The sequence below is a fragment of the Cuculus canorus genome, chromosome 2 (genome assembly GCF_017976375.1).
Source record: "Cuculus canorus isolate bCucCan1 chromosome 2, bCucCan1.pri, whole genome shotgun sequence".
NCBI classification, from domain to species: Eukaryota; Metazoa; Chordata; class Aves; order Cuculiformes; family Cuculidae; genus Cuculus; species Cuculus canorus.
Genome location: NC_071402.1, coordinates 137,738,565 through 137,755,418, shown reverse-complemented (window position 1 = coordinate 137,755,418; position 16,854 = coordinate 137,738,565).

Below are 16,854 nucleotides of genomic sequence, written 5' to 3'. Positions count from 1 at the left end.
ATTTGGCACCTAATTAGAATTTGGGCTCTAATTCTTACCTCCTAGGTTTCGTAGAATCATAAAAAGAGTGGGCCTTAAAGATCATCCAGTTCCAACCCCCTGCCATGGGCAGGGACACCTCCCAGTAGAACAGGCTGCTCAAGGCCCCATCCAACCTGGCCTTGAACACCTCCCGGGATGGGGCAGCCACAGCTTCCCTGGGCAACCTGTTCCAGTGCCTCACCACTCTTACAGTGAAGAAATTCTTCCTAATGTCTAATCTAAATCTTCTCCCTTCCAATTTAAAGTCATTTCCCCTCATCCTATCACTACATGCCCTTGTAAAAAGTCCCTCCCCAGCTTTTTATACGCCCCCTTCAGGTACTGGAAGGTCGCTGTAAGGTATTCCTGGAGCCTCCTCTTCTCCAGGTTGAACAACCCCGACTCTCTCAGCCTGTCCTCATAGCAGAGGTGCTCAAACCATTTGATCATCTTCATGGCCCTCCTCTGGACCCATTCCAACAGTTCCATATACTTCATATGTCGAGGATTCCAGAACTGGGCACTCTATTCTGGGCGGGGTCTCATGAGAGTGGAGCAGAAGGAGAGAATCACTTGCCTTGCCCTCTGGCCACTCTTTTTTTGTAAACATCCCAGGATATGGTTGGACTGGACTGTGAGTGCACATTGCCAATTCATGTCGAGTTTCTCATCAATCAGCACCCCCAGGTCCTTCTCCGCAGGGCTGCTCTCAATCACGTCATCCCCCATCCTGTATTGAAACCGCAGATTGCCCCAACCCAGGTGTAGGACCTTGGTCTTGGCCTTGTTGAACCTCATGAGTTTCATACAGGCCCACTTCTCCTGTTTGTCCAGGTCCCTCTGGATGACATCCCATCCTTCCGATGTGACAGCTACACCACTCAGCTTGGTGTCATCTGCAAACTTGCTGAGGGTGCACTTGATCTCGCTATTTATACCATTAATGAAGATATTAAACAGCACTGGTCCCAGTATGGACCCCTGAGGGATGCTGCTAGTCACAGATCTCCATCTGGACATCAAGCCGTTGACTGCTACTCTCTGAATGTGGCCATGCAACCAATTCCTCATCCACCGAACTGTCCACCCATCAAATCCACATCTCTCCAATTTAGAGAGAAGGATGTTGTGTGGGACTTTTTTACAGAAGTCCAAATAGATTACAACCATTGCTTTCTTGAGAATTGTTGCTTGAGAGTCTAGGCAGATAGCATGTGTTTTCCCTATGTCTAGTTTTCCCTATGCTTGAACTGAGTTGACACCACTGCAGGGCTACCAGTATTCACCTTTGTTTGCTGATCTGTAGTTTCCATATTCAATGAGACTGGCACAATTACTGGGGAAATGTTTTTGGCTGGTTTGCCTGTGACTCACATAGTAAAAGTGGCATGCAAATAAACAACTCCAGGAAAATAAAGTTTATTTTTTATGCACTTGCTTGTTTAAATGCCCCATTACCACAAATGATGCAACGAAGTTCCCGGCATTTGGGGAAATCACAAGTTTCAGCATGCCTGGAGTGAGAGAGATGTGCCACACCCTGTGGAGTAAAATCACTTTCCTGATGGTGATGTCTCCTCTTGGTGCTTGTTTTCATTACTGTTTTGTTACTATGTGGGGTGTATGTTGAAAAGTCCTCAAATATTTCAACACGCATCCCCAAGTAGCCAGTGTGAGGTGTTTGCAGTTCCTGTCACTGAGTTTTGTAACACTTGAGTGCACTCTTAAAGCAATACCAGTAAACACAAAATTTCTTCCTCTAGCTGTGGCTTTTGTAGATGTTTTTTTCTCACATGTATAGTCCACACTATTTTCCTTTTTTCTCATATTAGCTTGTTTTCTCCTCCTGTGTCATGTCTTATGAACATTCAGAATTGCAAAAGATTGAAGGAATCAGCCTATTGCTGTCGCAAAACGTGCCCACCAGGTGTCACACTGGTACTTCTAATAGGGGCACATCAGCCCGTGCTTGATGGCTTTCGAACCTGTTCCAAACTGTCCCAGTTTAGTCCCTGACCAGCCGGTGGCCAGCACCAGGCAGTGTAGTCCCAATTCCTGCCCAAGGAAAGCAAGAAAGAAATAGGGAGAGAGGCTTTTGAGTTGGAAAAAAACCCAACCCATCAAACGCAACTATAACAGCTTTAGTGACATGATAACAATAAAAGGAGATATCATTATTATTAAGACAATAATAAAAACTTACAGATATACAAAACCAAAATCAAGTTCCCTCAATGATGATCACATCACCTCTGACACTGCTGGGCAGACATGGGGAAAGTCCCAGAGTGGACCCCGTGGCAGACAGGAACTGGATTCAAGAACTGGATTCAAGAACGCATGGATTGGGATTGAAGGCAGGGAAAGAGATAGAGTCTCTCCAGGACGTCAGCCATAGAAGAAGAGAGCTTGACTCTTGTGATCCCTTAGTTATACAGAATGTGACGTGTATGGAATAGAATGCCCCATTGGTCGGTTTTGGATCACCTGTCCTGTCCACTCCTCCTTGCAGGTATAACCAGTTTTCACCCTTTTGACTTACAGCATTCCACCGACTTCAGCAATGGCCTTGATATATAGAAATAATTATAAATAAGGGTCGTGCTGCATATTAAGCGTCATCACTTCTAGAAGTGGGCACTATCTGAAAAACATGTTCTTCAGGAAGTGTGATGTCTTACAAAAGGTTTGACTGAGAATTTAAAGGAGAATTGATTCTGCTTTAGCTTAAACAATAATACCAGGCCCTACCATATACAAATATAAGCCCGGACAAAGCTAGAAAGAGAACTTACCTAGACAAGCCTCAGGTAGCTGCTGTGGGAGCAGCTCCTTGGGTCTTGGTGCTGATCTCTAATAGGAGCTATAATATTCCTGAGCTGTCTTTTGTGCCAAACTGCCTTTTAAAGTATCTAACAGTGGTTTAGGAGTTTTTATATAGTTTTTTTTCTATTGGGAAAACCTTTGCATAGGTTAATGCATATTTTTTTTTTTTAAATCCACTCTGAAGTTTTTGGCTAATATCTAAATGTTTGGTAGTTCTAGATAGCCTGATGGTTAAGCTGTGTAATTTAAAAAAAAAGCTCCAGGTCTGCCACTTGAAGTATTCCATTTTGCCATATTTTATATGAGTTAGATCACAGGGAACATTTCTCCTCCCTCTGCTGGGAGTAATAGTCTTTTTTCCACCGAGAAAGAGTGAGCAGTACCTATGAATGAGGTCATGATCAGTCAAGTAAAATCAGAAAACATTAGCCACCTGTGCGTAGTGATGTATGAAAACACAGCCATGTTTGGTGCATCGAGCTTCAGGACATGGTACCATGGCTATTAGGACAGCTGATGTTATACAGGTTGTTCTTATTTCAGGTTTGCTATAGTGATGCTTCTTTCATGCCCAGTTCTTTTGTTGCTGAATCCTTCCATATATTGTTAATATGTACATTATAGGTGATTATTCCTTATTCTTTCAGTAAAATGAATAGGATTTTCAGGAAAATAAAATAAGAGTTCTGTATCACCTCTTAGTAAAAACATCTATATGTGTTGTTTGAAATTTTGGACAGGGCTTATATGAGAAAGTAAAAAGATAAAGAGACCAGATGGGTTGTCAGCTGCTCTAATCTGTTTTTCAAGAAGTTTTGAGTTCTCCAATTAAAAAAAAGCCACAGAACTTTATGTTTTTTGCTTTTCTGATAACGGTATGCTATCATTAAAAACAATAGATATTTTCATGTAATGCACCTGCTCCAGGAACCTTTATAGGGATGCTAATAATCACGCTAATAATCAGTTGCCATTTTGCATTTGTATTGTGCAAGCTTGCCACGTTACACCCAGGAGTGAATCGGCCTTGAGCTGGCTAAAAGTGCTTTACAAGTTTACAGCAAAGCTTTCTGATCGCTCTGTTAGAGCAATCGGTTGGTGGCAGCAAGCACTAAGGAAAAAGGTCTTTGAAGTTTGGAGCTGCTCTCAGATGTGGGAGCCCAGTCTGGGAATGTCAGTCCATAGGTGGGCTCCAAGGCTGGCTAAAGCCCTTGTGAAGCCAACAAAGCTGTGAATCAGCACAGTCATCTCCGTGCTCTTCTGGGTTAGAGTGTTTGTATAACTCTCTAAGGATGTTCCCATCCTTCTCCTTTTCCGCTTTCATCCACAGCTTTTGTGTCTTTGTTAATTTGTATCACAACTTTTGTACTAGCCAACATCTAGTATGGCTTGCTTAAGCTTCAGCCTTTCACATACATATTTCCCATACATACGTAACAAAATTGATAAAAAATTGTGTTCTCATCATGTTCTAGAGTGGAGGCTAATGTAAATATTAAAGATTAGGGAAAAAAACCTGTATAAGCTATGTTCTAATAAAGCTGCGAATATATTCAGGGCAAAGCCAACCCCATAGTAGTTCTGACATATAAGATGGTTATATGATAGCTCATGACCATCATTATCTTGGATTTAAGGGACGCCAGTTCTTCACTAGCAGTGGGCACAGTGAGTTATACCTGCATAGTCCTATTTTGCACAGGAACCTATGATGATGCAAAGGCTGAATCAGCAAACAGCCTTGTGAAGCTCCCTGCTAAAGACCTGCTTGACAGAAGAGCTCACAGATATCTGTCTTCATGCTTGTAGAAGTGGCCAGGGGTTTCTGTCTGAGGAATAAAAAAACCTGCTTCCTCTGGAGGTTTGCTTTCCTTAAGAAGTGAGTGAGAGGAGAGGGGGGAGGAGAATGGGTATGGATTGTTTTATTTTGTTGCCCTCATGAACACTGTTAATAAAACTAGACAGAAGACAATTCTTTGCAGATAGTGCCCTCTTCCTCTGTGAAACAGAAAATGGAGGTATGTTAAGGATTATCATTGTCCTAGCTGAAAGATCTGGTTTTAGAAGTTGTTTTCAATGTAGATATAGATTAGGTGTAAATATGCTTTACCCAAAGAGAGGGACTTGATTTTCTTCTGATGCAGGAGTTAGAGCTCAGGGTGACAACAGTGGTCAGATGCCTCTGATTCTGCCTTTGAAGACTTCTCTTTACCTCCTTTTAAACAAGACATTTTTTTTTACCTCTGAGTCTTTCCACATTTAAAATCTTTAGGTAGAACTACTGTAATACAACTAATTATAGCATGAATATTCAACCGAAGTAATCTTATTTAAACATTTATTACATCCAAGATTGGGATTTAAGGCACATTCACAGAGTGCATTAGTACTACACCTAGTTCTTGTGCTGTGATCTCTTTTTAGCTTGCTTCTTCTGCCATAGGTAACAGATTGAATTTAATTAGTTTATTTAATTATTATGCATTTTCTAAAAACTAAGCATCCCTACTTAGGAAGCTGTTGCTATATTTTCCACTAAATTTGTTTTTACTGTTTTCTCTGGCACATCTCTGACATAAACAGTGTTTGGACTGATCACTGAAACTTCTCTCCAGATAGCTAAGGGAAAAATCCGTGGCTTTTTTGTTTACACATACTCTGCGCTTGTGCTAGAGTGACCTACTTAAGCAACTCTACTTTTTTTTCTGTGGTAACCATGTGGGGAAAGAAGCAGATGATAGTCCTTTTTTTGTTTGTCTGTTTTTAGGAACTCTCAGAAGAAAAAGTGAAAGGTATGCAAGCAGTAGCATTCACACACTTGCTCCCACGTTTTAAAGAATAAACAAGTACTTTTTTGTGCAGTGTAACCTCCTGCATTACACAGGCAATTAACATTTCATCTAATGCCGGTGTACCTATGCGAAACTCAGTGATTTACCCTTGACTAAAGCATCCACACTAGCATCACATATGATATAATATTTGCAAAAGACAGTGAATCCACCCATGCTAAAGAATACTTTCCTGATAATATGAGGATAATGATTCCCACTGTTTTTGTCTTCAAGACACAACTAGAACATTTTTAATCTAAATTTGTATGACTTTAACTTCATGCATTTTTTGTTGTAACTTTCTCATGATGGGATAGTCATATATGCTACTGGTTCTTTGCCTCTATACTGGTTCTAATACTTCTAACATAAGCATTTACTTATTAGTTTTCACGTTCTTTCCTTTGGAAAAAAAAAAAAGTTCTAATGGAGCCATGTGTTTCCTTATGTGTGTACTTCACAGTGTTAATAACCCAGTTATTAAGTTATTAAATTATTAAGTTAAGTATGTTACCTAAAGAGAAGGACTTGGAGGTGTTGGGTGGATGAGAAGCTCAACATGAGCTGGCAATGTGTGCTTGCAGCCCAGAAAGCCAATTGCATCCTAAGTTACATCAAGAGAAGTGTGTCCAGCAGGTCAAGGGAGGTGATTCTCTCCCTCTACTTTACCCTCGTGACCTTACTTGGAAGTCACATTCAGTTCTGGAGACCTCAGCACTGGAAGGGCATGGATTAGAGCAAGACCAGAGGAGGGCCACAAAGATGGTCAGAGGGCTGGAACACCTCCTATACGAGGAAAGGCTGAGAGAGTTGGGCTTGTCTAGCCTAGAGAAGGCTCTGGGGAGACCTTATACCAGCCTTAAAGTTCTGAAAACAAAGCAAAACAGTCACATGAAACTTCCAGAGGGCAGATTTTGGACTGTTCAGAAGGTTGGTTGGCACAGTTCCATGGGAGGCAGTCCTTCAGGGCAAGGGAGCCCACGAGGGCTGGGTGCTCTTAAAAAATGAAATCCTAGCAGCTCAGGAGCAAGCCATCCCTACGTTCCAGAAAAGGAGCCGGCAGGGGAAAAAGCCAGCTTGGTTGAGCAGGGAGATTTTGGGATGCATCAAAAAGAAGAAGGAGGTCTATGAGCTTTGGAGGAAAGGGTAGGCGTCTTGGGTGGACTACGGGGACGAAGTGAGATCGTGCAGGGAAAAAATCAGGAGGGCTAAGGCCCAACTAGAAATCAAACTGGCTAAGTCTGTGAATGATAATAAAAAATCTTTCTACAAATACATCAACAAGAAAAGGAGGACTAGGGAGAATATTCAGTCCCTATTGGATGCAGAAGGAACAATAGTGACAGGGGATGGGGACAAGGCTAAGGTACTTAATGCCTTCTTTGCCTCAGTCTTTAATAGCAAGGAAAGTTGTTCCCTCTGTGTACAAACCCAGGAGTTAGAGGAGCAGAATGAGGCTCCCATGATCCAAGAGGAGGTGGTTAGAGACTTGCTTGCCCAGCTAGACACTCACAAGTCTATGGGGCCAGATGGGATCCACCCAAGAGTATTGAAGGAGCTGGCAGATGTCCTTTCCAAACCCCTTTCCATCATCTTCCAGTGGTCCTGGCTGACTGGGGAAGTTCCACTGGACTGGAGGCTGGCTAATGTTGTGCCCATTTACAAGAAGGGTTGCAGGGATGATCTGGGGAACTACAGGCCTGTCAGTCTCACCTCAGTGCCAGGGAAAGTCATGGAACAGTTAATCTTGAGTGCTATCATGAAGCACATGCAAGAGAACCGGGTGATCAGGCCCAGTCAACATGGGTTTACAAAAGGCAGATCTTGCCAAACTAACCTGATCGCCTTCTATGACAAAATCACTCGATTACTGGATGGGGGAAAGGCTGTGGATATAGTCTTCTTGGACTTCAGTAAAGCCTTTGACACAGTTTCTCACAGCATTCTGCTTCAGAAACTGTCTGCCTCTGGCCTGGACAGGCGCACACTCTCATGGGTTGAAAACTGGTTGGATGGCCGGGCCCAGAGAGTGGTGGTCAATGCAGTTAACTCCAGCTGGAGGCCAGTCACAAGTGGGGTTCCCCAGTGCTCGGTACTGGGTCCAGCCCTGTTCAATGTCTTTATCAATGACCTGGATGAAGGCATTGAGTGCACCTTCAGCAAGTTTGTGGATGACACTAAACTGGGTGGAAGTGTGGATCCGCTGGAGGGTAGGGAGGCTCTGCAAAGGGATCTGAACAGGCTGGACCGCTGGGCTGAGGCCAATGGCATGAGGTTCAACAAGGCCAAATGCCGGGTCCTGCACTTGGGGCACAACAACCCTATGCAGTGCTACAGACTGAGGGAAGAGTGGCTGGAGAGCTGTACAGAGGAGAAGGACCTGGGGGTGTTGGTTGACAGCTGACTGAACATGAGCCAGCAGTGTGCCCAGGTGGCCAAGAAGGCCAATGGCATCTTGGCTTGTATCAGAAACGGTGTGACCAGCAGGTCCAGGGAAGTTATTCTCCCTCTGTACTCGGCACTGGTGAGACCGCACCTTGAGTATTGTGTTCAGTTCTGGGCCCCTCACCACAAGAAGGATGTTGAGGCTCTGGAGCGTGTCCAGAGAAGAGCAATGAAGCTGGTGAGGGCGCTGGAGAACAAGTCTTATGAGGAGCGGCTGAGAGAGCTGGGGTTGTTTAGCCTGGAGAAGAGGAGGCTGAGGGGAGACCTCATTGCTCTCTACAACTACCTGAAAGGAGGTTGTGGAGAGGAGGGAGCTGGCCTCTTCTCCCAAGTGACAGGGGACAGGACAAGAGGGAATGGTCTCAAGCTGCACCAGGGGAGGTTCAGGCTGGATATCAGAAAAAAATTCTTCACAGAGAGAGTCATTGGGCACTGGCAGAGGCTGCCCAGGGAGGTGGTCGAGTCGCCTTCCCTGGAGGTGTTTAAGGAACGGGTTGATAAAGTGCTTAGTGACATTGTTTAAGGGAGTGTTAGGAATGGTTGGACTCGATGATCCAGTGGGTCCTTTCCAACCTGGTGATTCTATGATTCTATGATTCTGAAAGGGGGCCTACAGGAAAGCTGGGGAGTGGCTTTTTATCAGGGAGTGCAGTGATAGGATGAGGGGTAATGGTTTTAAGCTGAAAGAGGGGAGATTTAGATTAGACTTTAGGAAAAAATTTTTTACTTTGAGGTTGGTGAGGCACTGGAACAGGTTGCCCAGAGAAGTTGTGGCTGCCCCGTCCCTGGAAGTGTTCAAAGGCCAGACTGGATGAGGCTTTGAGCAACCTGATCTAGTGGTGATGCCCCTGCCCATGGCAGGGTGCTTTGAACTGGATGATTTTTAAAGTCGCTTCCTACCCAAACTCTTCTATGACTATAAATAAGTACAAAAGCATCAAATGTCAAATACCTAAACCTAGGAAGAATTGAAGAAGTTTCTTTACTCTCAGCCTCTGAGTAGAGTGATTTAAACATAGTTGCACCTTTAAACCAAGTCAAACCTGCCTTGAGTAAAATTGTGGGTTTATTTGAAGCTTGTGTGGTACTCTCTGGCTTCTCTCACACCTGCTGCTCTGTTAACCTATCCCAGAACTGCATATGTTTGTATAGTTTGTGGTTTTTTCTGCTGTTTCATGAAGGAGACAAACTGCTTTTTCCCACTTGTCCAGTTATTGGATTATGAAATTTGATCAACAGGATAGTGACCTGGGTTTGTTTTATTACATCCACCTCTAATTTTATTTGCTGAAATGAATAAGTAAATTCCTGTAGTCTGTAAATAGAGGAATATTTACACATTCTTACTCCATTTTTGGTGTAATAATCTTTTCTTCAGAGTCTTCATTGTCCTTTTCATAGTGTGAAACAATGTGCAGTCCCTGCTCTCTGTAGCAGCTGAGTAACTTCTTTTCCCTGTACATCTGAAAATCAGAACACCATGTTAGATCTTTCTCCTATCTAGCCTTTCCTACTCCCCAGCACATCTGAACATGGTTCATAGCTCTTCCTAGTAGGCCCTCTGTACATGATTTTCAGCTGGTGCTTTCCAGGCTACATCTCTGTGGGCTGGAAGTGTAGTATGCAGTCTTCCTTCCTCTACAGCGACCTTCTGCTGAGCTGGATTCAATGGTACCATGGCTGAAAATGCACCATTCATCAAATCACTTCTATGTGTATCTGTCCTCATTGCTCATAAGGATTTCCAAGATAATATTGATTGCACATTTCCTCAGCAATGATTTTATGTTTGTTTGGACTTGTTATGTATAATGACGAGTCTGCAACTAATTTCTGATAATGTAGAAACTTGATTATGTAGTAGTTGTCTTCTTTATGTATTTACTGGAGTTGACTACAAAACCCATAATCTTGCACATAACATACTAGCTTTTATTCACAATCTTATTAATAAATTTTACTAGCATTTTTTTTTGTGAAATTATGTTCAATTTTGAGATTATTCATGGTGACTGTTAATATTTTTAGTTGTAGTTGTAAATACCTTTAATCTTTCATTTCATCATCAAGAGACTTTAGTGTGTGGTTGTATTTCCACGTATGCAGTAGGACCAATGATTTATATCTCTCCATAAATATATATAAAACCCCACATTTTCTTCTTACACCTAAGCTTCCTCTCTGGGGTGATATATTAATTCCATATATATACAACATTCTGAATATTTCAGATAAGTCATGGAAATCATAAATTATGTTGTCTGAATACTACAGTTAAAAAAAATCAGGCTGTGTGTATGTGTTATTGTATATATTGGAAGGGAGTAATCAGCTGTCAAAATAATTTGCCAAAAGTTGTGCTGAGTTTTCTAATGTTTAAATCAAGTTCAGCAGTTCTTTCAGAATATCTATACTTCAGGAATTTTCAGCCCATTTTAATGGATTACCTGCCAGCAATAACAAATGGTAACTAGGATAAAACTGCATGTTGTCAGGAAGCTTAAACTTTACAGCAATCTGCGTTGCTGTTGGAAAATTTGTAGGGGTATGTGAACTGAAAAATATGACAACTCCTGATAATTCAGAAAGGATTTAATTCAAACAGTGTCTACAGTCCGTGTTCTGCAGGAAGAGAGAATAGCTAATCACAAGGTTGCCTTCTGGCTCTCTAATCTGTAAAGCTCCTTGTAATTAGAGAACTATCCTCAGCTTCAGGAAACCTAGGTCCAATTCTACTCCTTGCCTCTGAATTCCTGTGTGATGTATAGTCCCTGGCACAGGAATGGATCATTAAAGAGCTTGGGATATGTCTATGATGGCAGTCAATTGTGAATCTAAAAGTGTCAGCTTCTTTGTAAAAGACGGGGAAGGCTTGGCTTTGCCAGGGAACTTGGGTGTTTGTTTAAAGAAGACATACCAGAAGGTATTCAGTGATTCAAGGTATTCAGTATTTAGTATTATCCCAAAAGTCAGCGTGTAGCTTCTCAAGCCCCTTTATCCCTCTCAGACTTCTGTAACTGGACAGGTGTAACTATCCCTCTGGTCCTGGCAAGACTAAGTGTCTTAATTTGTAGGATTTGTCTCAACAATGCTAGGCAGGCTTAATAGCAAAATAAGATCGAAGTTTCTACAGTGTGAATTGAGGTTTGACCTTTAGACCAATCCAATTAAAGATGGGATTTGGTTTCCAGTCTTTACTTATGGCATTGGAAAACAGAAGCTACAAGCAAAACAAATGAGATGTAGTCCTGTAATTCCATGCAGTTCTTGCACCCATCCCCTCTGGTTGCCTGTGCTGGTTCTGAGGGATGAGGATATCGTGTTTTTCTGTCCTGGGCCTCCCAAACCTCTGGTTCATCACCAGCCCAGCAGGGAGGGGGAAGCTGCCTTGTCCCTTCCTTCCTTCTGAGCACTACTTGCTACAGACTGGGGGAAGAGTGGCTGGAGAGCTGCACGGAAGAGAAGGACCTGGGGGTGCTGGTTGACAGCTGACTGAACATGAGCCAGCAGTGTGCCCAGGTGGCCAAGAAGGCCAACGGCATCTTGGCTTGTATCAGAAATGGGGTCACCAGCAGGTCCAGGGAGGTTATTCTCCCTCTGTAATCGGCACTGGTGAGACCGCATCTCAAATACTGTGTTCAGTTCTGGACCCCTCACCACAAGAAGGATGTTGAGGCTCTGGAGCGTGTCCAGAGAAGGGCAACAAAGCTGGTGAGGGGGCTGGAGAACAAGTCTTATGAGGAGCAGCTGAGAGAGCTGGGGTTGTTTAGCCTGGAGAAGAGGAGGCTGAGGGGAGACCTTATTACTCTCTACAACTACCTGAAAGGAGGTTGTGGAGAGGAGGGAGCTGGCCTCTTCTCCCAAGTGACAGGGGACAGGACAAGAGGGAATGGCCTGAAGCTCCACCAGGGGAGGTTCAGGCTGGATATCAGAAAAAAATTCTTCACAGAGAGAGTCATTGGGCACTGGCAGAGGCTGCCCAGGGAGGTGGTCGAGTCGCCTTCCCTGGAGGTGTTTAAGGAACGGGTGGATGAAGTGCTTAGGGACATTGTTTAAGGGAGTGTTAAGAATGGTTGGACTCGGATGATCCAGTGGGTCCTTTCCAACCTGGTGATTCTGTGATTCTGTGATACTTCTCTGGCCACCTCCTCAGATCCTGTTCCACCTGTCCAGCTGTCACTTGTCTTCTTCATCAAGTGTTGTAGGATTTTATTTGTTTCAGATTTTCATGCCACAGTAATGTTTTACCCTTTCTTCAGTGAGATCCTGTGTTTGATTTTTCTTCATTTCTTAAACTATAAAATGAAGATGATGGTGTGTCACATGGCAACACAGCAGTCCGTTAAGCACCCTTTCCTTCTTTCCTTATTATGCTCACATTCTAATAAATTTTTTACTTTCATTCCATATACTTTTCTCCCAAATGCTTCTTTGAAAATACTTATCTCCCTCTATGCCAGCACTCAGTTGTAGGCAGTCTATCCCAAACATGCCTGTTTTGGGACATTCTATTTTGGTCTAGCAGTGTTCAACCACTTGTGTACTGCAACGATAAGCATATTAGTTACATTACAATAACTTACATTTTTTTCATTTCTCATTTGTCTATTTTCTGAAGTCTCTAAAGAGAGATTTATAGAGAGTAAACTGTCTCATCTTCCATAAAACTGAGGAAAAAAATTAATGGATAATAAACTAGGAAAGGCCTCTGCACTGATGTTTAATAGCTTGAGTCTACCGATTGCAGTTAAGCTTTTCCTAGATTAAATCTGAGTGAGTGTGAAGAGAAGCAAACACAGTGGAGGGACTGTATTTGAGATAATCCCAAATAAGTAGCAAATCTGATGTGGAAACAAGAGACAGGAAAAAAGGATGTGTGTAAAGCCATATAAATAAAAAATCAGTATCTCTGATTTGCAGCATTTGGAAATACAGCTAGCTAAGTTTCATGCAATTCTCTGAGGTCTGTGCATGTCCTCTCAAGGTTCTGCAGTGTAATTTTTGTAGCATTATCGTTCTTTAGATGAAAATATGGGAGGATTCTAGTCTTGTCAGAGCTAATATTTATATAAATTCTGGATTGCCAGATTCAAGAACATTAAATTAAGACAATGTGCAACAATAAGAGATGTGCAGTTTTTCTCGTCATGGTGATGTGTATATATATATAAATAAAAAGACTCGAGGAATGTCAGCTTCCTCCAGGGAGCAAATAATTCCTGTTAATGTCAGGAATTGGAGATACAAATAGAGTTCCACAACAGAAGCATGTATAAGGCAGAGGAAAAAAAGAGTCTCTGCAAGAGAGAAAAGCTTCCACAGTCTATGGAAGAGAAACCATATTTAGGTTGTTACGGGAACACCAAAGTTTTATTATATACGTTAATCATAATATAGAAGAGCTATAGATAGTTGATATACTATAGTAGATATACTACCTATAGATAGTAGGTTACGTAGTTCCTGTGAGTGTTCACACTATTCACCCGTTCATTATTTGGACTAGTGAATCAAGAAGGATTACCAGTGTTAGAGGCGAGATTCTCTTCTAAAATCTCGTGTCTGGTGGAAGTTAACAAGGGCAGAGCCACAAAAATCTGACATGCTGGAAAAAAGGAGTTTTCTAGACTGGGTCATGAGCAGTCATATCTTGGAGTAAGAAGTGACTGTTAGATAAGGTAGAGAGGGCTGACAGGAGGTCATGGTGCAGAGCAAAAATAAGTTGCAGATTTCAGAATGTGCAGTGCACTGTGATGGAACTGATGGGACTTGCTTAGGTCTCTGTGGTTCAAGCTCCAACAGTATCTGTGGTGTCAGCTGCATCCCCCGGGGCCAGTGGCCGTCTGAATCCCATTACTGTCTCAAGATCTAAGCAAATCTAATTAATTAAAATACTTTCTTTTCACTAAGACATGCATTTTTTTGATTGAAATGGATATTCCCTAGGTATAACAAAAAGGTAAAGTGAAGTTAAATTACAGACATCATGCAGGATGTAGAGGTCTAAAAATCAGACTCTGCGGTAATGCTTCCTGTCAGAATAAATCTCATGCAATGAAATCCAGCCTTAGTTGTTATCATGACAGTCTCTATGTGACCATTTATTTTAAAAAGTGTAATTTATGTGTTCTATGTGTTGACTCTAATTTAGAAGTAGAGTTCAGAGTCAATGCTTTATTCCTGCAGGAGTTCTTAGAATGGCTTTATGTACATATGCACACAAAGGCTTTTCTTGGCTTTTGGAAACCGTATGGAAGACACCCTTTCTAAAATTCATGTCATGATCCTTCTGATGTCCTTTCTGATCAGGCTTTGTCAGTACATATAAAAGAATATTAAACTACAAAGTGCTTAGCCATAAGAAATGTATACAAGCGACCAAGAGTTTTTATAGCACTGGCTATTGTTTTCAAAATATTGCAACTGAACACTTTTAGTTTAACTATCATGTAAGATCACTGAAGAAATTTGTTTTTGCTACAGTGTTCAAGAAATAAGTATGTAAATTTGTGAACCAAATACTCCCCAGATGTTCAACAACAGCAGGATATCTGACCTATCATTATCTACTGAAGTCAACAGAGAGCCTGCTGCTGACTTCAGTTGCAAGGGCTCTGGATCAGCTTTTGAGAGCTGCCGGATGCTCCCCAGCATTGTCTCCTTGGTTAATACATGGCAGATATTGGCACTTTAGTCTTGGAATAAACAGCAAATTGCTAATTGTACCTAGCTTCTTGGTATATTCAGTAAGTCTCATTTGTGTTTTAGCATAACAAAGCAATGTGATTATCAGTCCTTGAAGGAGTTCTGTCTTTTCTGCAGGAGCTACTGTTTAGTGCATGTTTGAGACTATGGGTACGTAGTGGGTGACTGTACTGGTGTTGTTCAGCTAGGCCACAGTTACATTTGCACTCTTTCTCAGTGAGGGTAAAGAAGACCTGGTTTGGCCTGTCCCCATTAACACAAGGCGCTCAGAAACACAAAGGAGCCTGTTCACTAAGAGGAAAGGAGGCAGAGCATTTGCAAAGTTGCTGGCAAGTTGTGCTTTAAGCTCCAACCCATGAGCTCAACTGTGAGAGGGACAAAAAAGGCAGGTTTTAGGTCTGGATAGGCAGGAACCCTGAATATAAATCCTTTAAAAAGTAATAAAAAACTCCAATCTGTATCTGTGTCCTGGAACTGTTACTATTTGTAATAAAATGAATCTAGACTAATTGTCAGTGAGACTAGAATTTGGCCCTGAAATGGCACATCTAAATGATATTCACTCTGGCTGCTGCTGCTTATTTTCTGCTGATCTGTAGAAAGGTGTTACAGGCATCCTCACAACAGTCTTCTCACTTTGAGCCTATACACAATCCCTTTTGTAGTAAATGATTCCGTAGGATTAACATGGAAAATCTTTGATGGAGGCTTGAAATGGAGTGATATGTCAAGGAAAACTTCTGTTTAGGTCTGCATAAATTTATATATATCAGTTTATGAGCTGCCAAGTATGACGTATGCACCTGTGCTGGCTACTTAGAGTACTTGGTGCTGGAAAGCCAAGAAATCTGGCTCCACCAAGTGCTGATCCACCAGACTCCTTTTCCATCCTTTTGGGGATTAAGAACAGGTTCTTTCTGTGCCAGAGGATGATGTGAAGAGGGGATTTATGTCAAGAACTAAAAAGGGCTCCTTTGTTGAGAAATATTTTGAGAAGTATTGTTCAGGTCGTTATTTTGTTTTAAATTCTGCTTGATAGTTATTGTTTGAAAGTACAGTTAGCTCTACCAGTTAGCATGTTCATACTTTCATATGTGTATTTATCCTCTGTATAGACAGGGAGGAGAGCAACTGAGGGACAAAAGATAGAAAGTAATTCTCTTCCTATAAAAACAAGCACATTTTGCCTTTTCTTAATTGTCCAATATGAAAGAGACTGTCAGATCATCTGTTTCCAACTTAACAGGAGATCACCATCCCAGCTGGATCCTGGTTTTCCACAACATAGGTAACTCACTTTGAGCGCTGAACGAAGATCTACTTATGAAAGCGTCCAATGAGCAAAGATGGGGGGAAGATGTGCCCAGGCAGCTGTCTAAAGACAGGATCCCATTTGATTACTTGCCCCAAGTCCTTCTGACACCTTTGTGCCACGGAGCATACCAACAGCTGCATTGTATCAAAAGAGGCTCCAGAAATGATAAGAGAGCTCAATGGTGTAAAAAAAGTATTCTTTATTGTGGTTAAAATATCTATACTTTCATAGGATATCTGTATTATTGCATCTAAAGGTTTATTTTTTGAAAAATCAACAATATTCCCATATTTTCTTCATCAGATATAACCATGACATATAATACAGTTCCCTCATATTTTAGGATACTTCTTCAGTTTTGTTCCTTACAACTGAATGCTCATACAAAAAAACACTGACAAATTTTTGCCTGTACTTTTTACTTAGGCTTGTCAGCACATCTTCTATCTTTCTCACATTTTGGTCTCTCCTTCATCTCCTTCCCACCAGAGTTTCTGGTAGAGCCATACAAGGAAGGATTCAGCAATCCTTGGCCCATACATTTTGAACATTAGAGTTCCTGTACACAAACCAAACAAATCTTACTTGATGATCTCTAAGGTATGAACATGGGTCTCTTTAGGATGAGATCTTAATGGAGGATAAATTAATACTGAGGCAAGAGAGCTGTTCCTCAGTCAGCATCCATACTGCACCCATTCTATGGGT